Below are 8,329 nucleotides of genomic sequence, written 5' to 3'. Positions count from 1 at the left end.
GGCTCAAAACGCAACTCCTCAATCCCTGCATCAAACCCACTAATAATCATGCACCAGCCTGTCATTAATTCTGCCTGGCAACCAATCACAACCCACATTTCAAAGATGCAAATACTGAACCCCACCACCACTCCGAGTCCCCCCCTTCCCTCTGTCTCATTAGCATGCAATGCTTTGGCGAGGCTACGCGTGCCGATGATGGCTGAAGACCCTCAGGCAGAGTTTCAGGCTAGATTTTAATGGGGCGGTAAGGGTCAGCAGGAGAGGAGAGAACAATAAGTTTCTCCGGTTTCCTGTGATAGGCGTTTCAGCATGACCGAGAACCCCAGGGGGGGACCTGTTGGGGATGGAATGCAGAAGAAGTTGACCTTCAAAACAGTGTCAAACTCTATTCCCTGTAAAGCTGCAGGGTTTCAGGTCGGCTGCCTGGCAATTAGCTGTAACACTGGCAGAGAGGCCAAGCGCACTTCAGTAACAATGTTGTGATAGTGGGTTAAATACTGATGGGATGCATGTGTCCCAGTAGAGATGTTACCATTCTATAGATGTGGCACCGAGCTGGTTATTACCTCTACCTGCTTCCAATTGCTCTTTTTCTTTTACACACGCTGCACAGAAATGAAAACAGGTCTGTTTTGTTTCTTTTATTTTGAAGATCGGACAGCTTTCTCCGCTAAAGCGTATCTGTATGGAAGCAGCAGTCAAATCTAAAACCATAGAAAAGTCACTGATTGTATTTAGTGATTATTAGTTTTAATGTCTTTCATAATTTATGAATGGATAAAATTGAATGTCAGTAAAATTGTTTGTTTTGACATATGGCCTGTTTTGACACATGAATTCATATTTTGGCCTTTGACAGGTGTGTGGCTGACTTGTAACTTGTCACATTTGTAAAAGTCGAGAGAGGGAAACCTCATATTTTCTTGTATTTTTTATTTTATTTTATTTTCTTCTTGTATTGTTTGATTTTTCTGAGTATTTGTTAATTGAGGGAGAATCAGGTCTCCTGATCTGTGCTGCTCAAATTCTTCTAACGTTCCCTCAAAGAGCAGAACCTCCAGCAAACCATTTGCTATACCATACGTAATTTGTAGGATTTATCAGGTCTCACTCCTCTCTGCCAGACTTGTCTCCCCTTTTCTCATGGAGTAGTTCCTTGTATGATGAGCTAGTTACATTTTAATTTGGCTGAAAAGGTTTGCTTTAGAGTTCCCAGCCACATCCAATCATTTTTACGGCATATCAGTGCCATTATTTTCTGAAGCATTTTTCATGTGATCCATGTTGAAATGTATACAAATCTTCTTCTAAATGTCAAGTTGCTCTCTTGATGCGAGTTTGATGAGAAGATTGGTACCACTCTCATGTTTTCGTAAGGCTACACAGAGCAGCAGTTGGAAACAGTTAGCCTGTGTCTGTCCAAGCAATTTCTTGGCCGGGTGCAGTGATTTAGTCTTCACAAGAAACAGTTCATACATTTCCTGTAAGCTGAGGACACTGGAACCAATGAAAGATTCAAGAAATGAAGCTTTTTGCAGCCATTTCCATGTCTTTGTTTCAGGTATCTGAGGTATATGATTCCAGTTACCTGGTATCCAGCATGTACAAAGCCGATGTTGTCTGCCTGTAGTAATATGGAATATGTGCTGGAACACAGATGAAAGTCTGACTTGAAATAAAATGCTCTTCAAGCATCAGCGTGAAACCGTGTTGTCACGCTGCACACAGCAACTGTGTGAATGAGACCAATAAACGGCGGCCCCAAGGCGTTCTGACCCAAACTGGACCTCAAACCGTCATGCCCAAAAGCTACAAGCTGCTCTGGTGTCTCAACAAGACACACATTAACCTTTCCTCCGTTATTTTTCTGTGGAGATCTCCCACTTTGAAGTGCATCCATTTAACCTTCATTTAACTTTTGTGTCATGCGCTCCCAGGCGCCCCACTTTGACAGCGGAAGCCTTTAGAAGTCAGAAAAGGCCTGAGGCTATAGATGGCATATCAGCACATCTGTCTGCTCCAGCGCCAGGTTGTGAAGTGAAGAACTGGCTGTTCGTTCTCCTGTGAGCGTTCTGCCACTTACTAACTGGATCTCACTGTAGCTCAGTGTCAGGGCGGCTCTTTATAAAAGAGCCTAAATATTCCAGTCTTAAAATGGACAATGAGTGCAATTTTTAAAGGGAAATTATTCTGACACCTCTTTTAAAACCATCAACCCATGTTGAAAATCTGAGCCACAGCAGACATTCCTCCTGATATCTGTCTGGTTCTCCTTTTTCAAACAAATTTGACCTGCATTTATGTATTTCTTTCTCTTTTTTTTTTTTGACCACATGAGATGTGACATTTAGTTCCTAAAATATTTTTCTGTTGCTGATACTTTTTTACAAGCTGTGATTTCTACATTTATGTCAGCTATATGCCACTGGCCAATTTGTGGGGTTGAGAAAAGTCAGTGACGCCACTTTAATTCATGTTTTCAGAAATGCCTTAACAATTTCTATTCACACAGACTTTTAAACTATTTCAACAAGATAATTCCTGCTTTGTGACTTGAAAGTATTTGGCCTTCATCATAAAAAAAAGTAGTTTTTACTTGGCAAAAATCTAGAAGAGATCAAAAATCCTGAACGCAAAACACAAGTAAAAAGACTGGAATATCTGACACAGGACAGGAAGACAAACAGTCACTGAGAGAGGGAAAGGACTAAATTTACTAGGGGTGTTTTTCATTCCACCCGCTGCCATCATGGAGGATCTTCCAATCCCTTTAATGCACCCTAAAAAAAAGATGAGAAGAGAGGCGTCTCCACAAGGAGGTGAAAAGGGTGAGGGCGTGGCAGTCAGGCTCAGTGAGAAATGTATAAAAATATGATATTGTGCACAAACATGAATTAAAACTAGTTTTATATAAGCTGGAACATGCAGCACCCGACTAAACAGATTAACTATACTGCTGACTGTCTCACACTCAATGTAATACCTGTATAAGTACGCAGCTCTTCCCTCATGATATGTATAATTTTATATGACTGTTAATTCATTCAGTGCACCAGTATGAGTCACCACACGACTTTCTTTGAGACCGTCTTTTCACAGTCTGACTGAAGAAAAAAAAAAAATCAGCTGGGATTTTGACACAGACTCCAGATTTTCCATCTAATTGCAGTTTTTATAGCTCTGTAATAGACTTATTAACCAAACAAGTCTTCAAACGGAGCGCTTTGATTTGGGTTACACAAGCGTGACTGCTGTGTGTAGCATCATCCGGCGCTGGAGGGAATAACGAGTCCAGAAAGAAAATCGTTTTTGAGCATCTGAGGTTGTGACAGGGTTTCTCTGGCTTTAGCAGAGATGAAGTCAGACAGTGAAGATCTGCTTTACTGCTTTGATCTGGCCTGCCTTCCCACTTAACTTCTGATGACACTGCACTTAGAGAGGGCAGCAGGAACGTGAAGCTTTCCCTCACTCCTCGACTTTCAACTTAGTCGCTCTTAATATTGAGTCTGTATGGAAAATTGCAGCGTCTCAGCTGCTGAAGAGCCAAGGTAAAAGGGAAAATGTGTAAGAGACCAAAATTTGAGCCAGCGCATTCTGTGCAGGAGCAGCTGCAGCTCAATATCCCTGATTCTGTATATTCAGTGTATATCCAGTGTTTTTGCATAACTACATGCCACATTTGCAGGCACAAAGCTTCAGCCTGCACGTAGAGGGCACTCTTAGCTCAGCTTTCTCTGCAGTCCCACCATGTAATACCACTGGGAAGTTATTTATAGAGGCTGGCTTCAAAGGCAGAGAGAGAGAGAGCAAGTTTTATTGAGGTGATTTTGCTTTTGTGTGAGATAGAAAGGACAACTTGGTGTCTTTTGTCTTCAACTTTAGAGACTGTCATCATATTTTCTAATCTCTATCATTTAGCAAAAGAAAATTATAGGAAATTAAGATCTGAAATGTCTCTGTTTCGGTGACGGCGGTGGTTTTCAAAGCAAAGGTCCACCCTGAAGGAGGATTCTCGTTTCATTTTAGACAGTTCAGTTTAGATGAAGAGACTCCAAAATGTGCTGTCATTTCACACAGACTTTCTCCGGCTTTATTGACAGTGAGTAGGAGGCCAAATTTGTGGACTCCTGTCAGTGCTGAGGGTGAATTTTATGGTTTATGTGCAGCACAACTGTCAGGCTGACTATGAAATAAGCCTTGGGTGTAAAAGCTCAGAAACAAGCAAATAAACTCTTTCAAATCAATCATCGTCAGTGCTGCTGTCTGGAGAAGCTTTTCCAATTATTTATCAAGCTGATCGGGTTTATTAGTTCAGAAAAGAGTCAACTGTCCATAGTAGTTGATGAAATTCTGCATCTATAAATAATCTCCACATGCAATTTTAGACACCAGCACAAAACCTCAAAACAAACAAGGCAAGAAGACTGAGCGGCCGCGTCTACCAGTGAGGCACCAAAATTTATGTCTTTCATTGGCAGTGTGCCCTTCTTTTGTCCTCGAAGTGTGTTGTTTTTCTGCTTCACAAGGAAATTACTTGTTTCATTAAATAACAAACAGGACTGGTTATCAGAGCGTGACAAGTTTCTGTTAAAAGGATAGTTTGAGCTTTTGAAGTGGCGTTACATGAGGTACTTATGCATATTCAATGTTTTACCTACAGTACGTGATGATCTATAATTGAACAATCATAATATTGAAGGGGACGGTAAAGTAGGACAGACAGAAGCTGGTGGGACACACAGCGAGAACTAAAGAGAGCAAACAGAATAACAAATAAGAGCAGAAACAACAAGGATGCCACAAACACACCATTATGCATAAAGCTACACTACCTGCTGACATCAGAACATCAGAAAACAGAACGAATTCAGCAGATTTGGCAGTGGAAATTTATTCAACACTTACACTGCATCACACTGAGTCTATTTGTTTTACTTTATTTAACCTTTGTTTCACCTGGTAAGGAGATTAAGGACAATTTCTCAATGAAATAACAGCCAAGCAAGGAGGGAAAAAGACTAAAAATAAAATAAAACAAAATACTAGCATCCTCAGAATCACCATGTTTTGGTTTTTATTAGTGCAGTATTTCCAGTTCTTTTGGAAAAAAAATAATCTCATCCATGAAATTAATTTTAGGGCATCCTGGAAAGCATACACACCGCTGGGAGATAAACCACAGCTTAGATGGATGTTAGAAAAAAACAAAGCCCCCCCCCAAAAAACCACTACCCACCTCCAACTCATCCACAGAGGAGGAGGAGGAGATCAACAAACAAAAACAATAGATGACACACACATACTTTTGTCTTCATTTCACTCGCTGATGTCGTTAATCACGTCCTTCAACCCGGCGGTGCTGAGATTATGTGCTAGGCTGTCAAAGTTGGGCAAAAGTAGGGCACCGGTTTGGTATTTAATTACAATCAAACTGCTGACACCCAAACTAATATGCTGCAAGTCACAGCGGTTTCTCTGACGCTCATCTTACGTGAATCTCACCAGCAGCCCCGCTAAAGCACCTTGCACTGTCTGTTTCTGCTATAATTTATGATTCAACCGTTTTATGTAATCCTGAAAAAAAAAATATGGGGGAAAAAAAAATATACTGTGATCCCAACAGCCAGCAGAAAGCTTGACTCAGACTGTGCATGTGCCTTCATCTAATTCCTCAAGATATTAACTGGGAGTTGAAACGCTGGAGACTGAAGTATTCACAGATCTTGGCTTAATTCTGAGCTGTCCATCATGCAGTGACACTTGTCCACCCTGCAGGAGTGTCACTGTGAAGTTTAAATGAGTTCACTTCAGGCTCAGGTGTCAGCACATCTCCAGCCCTTTCCATATCGCTCCTTTTCACCTCTCAGCTTGCTAAAAACTCATCCAGCTTCACTTAACGTCAGATCACATCATCATATGGTGATCCTTGACCGCACACTCTTTGCACAAATTTGGGATGTTTCTTACTGATGTTCCCATGCGTCTTCTTAAAATGCAAACACAGGTTTGAGCAGCAGAGTTTGATGCAAGATGCTTTAATCACAGAGTCAGTTTTCCTGACAAGCACGCTGCCTCCTGACCTATCACACTGCAGGCAGCTATACTTAGGCATGTCCTCCGTATGGGGCAAGGTTACCCAGAATTCATACAGCAGCAGGTTGCATCTTTCATGTCATGACGTGAGGTAAAAAGGTTACCTGTCTGGGCACCATGTCAGACTGTGGATGAACAAACATCCTCTTTCTCGCTCTGTAAAGTGAAACTGCACCAGATAGTAACGGACCTCTGAGGTTGTAATTCATCACACGCATGGGGTTTGCTTTTTTTAGTTTTTTTTTTTTTTTTTTGTTTTTTTTTAGCTGTGAAAAGCTACGAAAGCTTTCTGCACACATTGACGATATTTTGGCACAGCAAACACTAAGAAGTATTGCGTGTTTTAAAGCCCCTGAAAACCTGCTTTCAAATCTCAAGTATTTGTCCTTACAGCCACTGTGTGTTACATATTAAGTGTTTAATACCAGACTGTGTGGCTGTGGTTTGATCAGGTTGATGGGAGCCCAGAGACAGAAGCAAACATTCCCATGACTTTCATCACATTTTCATTCAAATATTGTGAAATTGTTCAGGAACATTACAACAGACAACAGTGAAATAATCAAAATTGTTCCAACTTAGGCAGAAAATTGTGTTTTTTTGTAGGAATGCTTAAGATGTTCAAGATGCTAACTGAACTGTAGGTTTTCAGGGTCTTCACAGTCAGGGTGTTCCAGTACACCAGTATAGACAAGAACTGTGATATTAATGAAATAATATTGATATAATTAATTACTTATTAATTATCAATAATACACATAAAACAAAACAGTGCAAATAATTCAGCACAAGGCCTGCCTTTTGGATTCTTGACTTGTTGCTGGGCAGCCACCAAAAAGTTCAGAAAGACAACCAGTGGAAAAAACAGAGAAAACAGCAGTACTGCAGAGCTCATACACAGCACGCCGAAGCAGACCTGTTCACTGCACACTGGGAGGGTGTTGTGGTCAAAATTCACATAATCTCTGTTTTCCCACCTCTCAGATTCTGAAATAGTGTTTCTGCCGTCCAAGCTTCACTACGTAGTCTTTCGCACCCTTTATGCCTGTTGGTTATTCACTGTTGGTTTCTGTTATAACTTCCAGAAGCATTCGTTTTGTTTTACATTTCAGTTCAATTCAGTTCAGTTTATTTATATAGCAGTGATTCACAACAAAAGTTATCTCATGGCCCTTTCCAATTAGAGTGTGTCTAGACCAAACTCTTTAAATAAATTTTGCAGTATAAAACATCTTGAACATTGTATCCTCACATGAGACAAAAAGGAGTGATCAACAAAACCACCACCTTTCAATTCACCGGTTATTTATGACATTTATTGACATGCGTGCAACCAAATAATAATCAGTTAGATGAAGCACAACAATAAATAATTGGCAAACAAAGATCTTTGAGCTAAAACGTTTGAGCGTGTCTGAGTTTGTTTAGAGTGGCTACTGCCCATGAAACAAAAACACACAAGTCATCTGTGTAAGATTTCTTTTGTTAAATTCAACATAGCTTCAAACTGTGTTTTCAATTATTTTTTAGGTCTTTTTAGATGAAAGTGAAAGTGAAAGTGACATATTTTGTCATTGGAGGGAACTCACTCCAACGAAATTTGTGCTCTGCATTTAACCCACCCAAGTGACGTGCACACACACGTCACTTGCAAACCCAGCAAACCCGGGGCAGTGGGCGACCGCTTGCAGCGCCCAGGGAGCAGTGGGGGTTAGGTACCATGGACACCAGTACGTGGAATCGAACCAGCGATCCACCGGTTACGGGTCCGATACCCTAACCGCCGATCCGCTGTTGCAGGTTAAACCTGATTAAGTACAGCGACAGTCAAACACAATCATTGATACTGGGCAATTCTGCAAACATCTGGACTATGTTCAAAGACGGCACTTTTTTCATTTCATGTTCAATGCAGATATTTAAAAAAGACTTTCTCTTTACAGTAACTTAGCATGGCAATTACAGTAAGGTTGTGGTTAGGAAAGGCCGAGGTTATGGCAAACACTGTATATGGTTACAGCTAAAGTTGAACAACTAAAACACTTTGTTAAAGATCATAGTTAAAATTTATAAAGTGGATGCAGTAATTGCAGATTTGAAACTTGAGTCCTGGCCTCTTGCATTAACCTCCTCAAGCTTACTTTCAGCCAATTTACAAAGGGCACATTAGGCCTATTTCCTGCAATGTTGGCAAGGGACATAAATCATGGTGTTTGGAATTGTTCAATAGGAG

The sequence above is a fragment of the Scatophagus argus genome, chromosome 22 (genome assembly GCF_020382885.2).
Source record: "Scatophagus argus isolate fScaArg1 chromosome 22, fScaArg1.pri, whole genome shotgun sequence".
NCBI lineage: Eukaryota > Metazoa > Chordata > Actinopteri > Scatophagidae > Scatophagus > Scatophagus argus.
The sequence above is the reverse complement of the archived record's forward strand: the minus strand, read 5'-3'. Positions refer to the sequence as shown.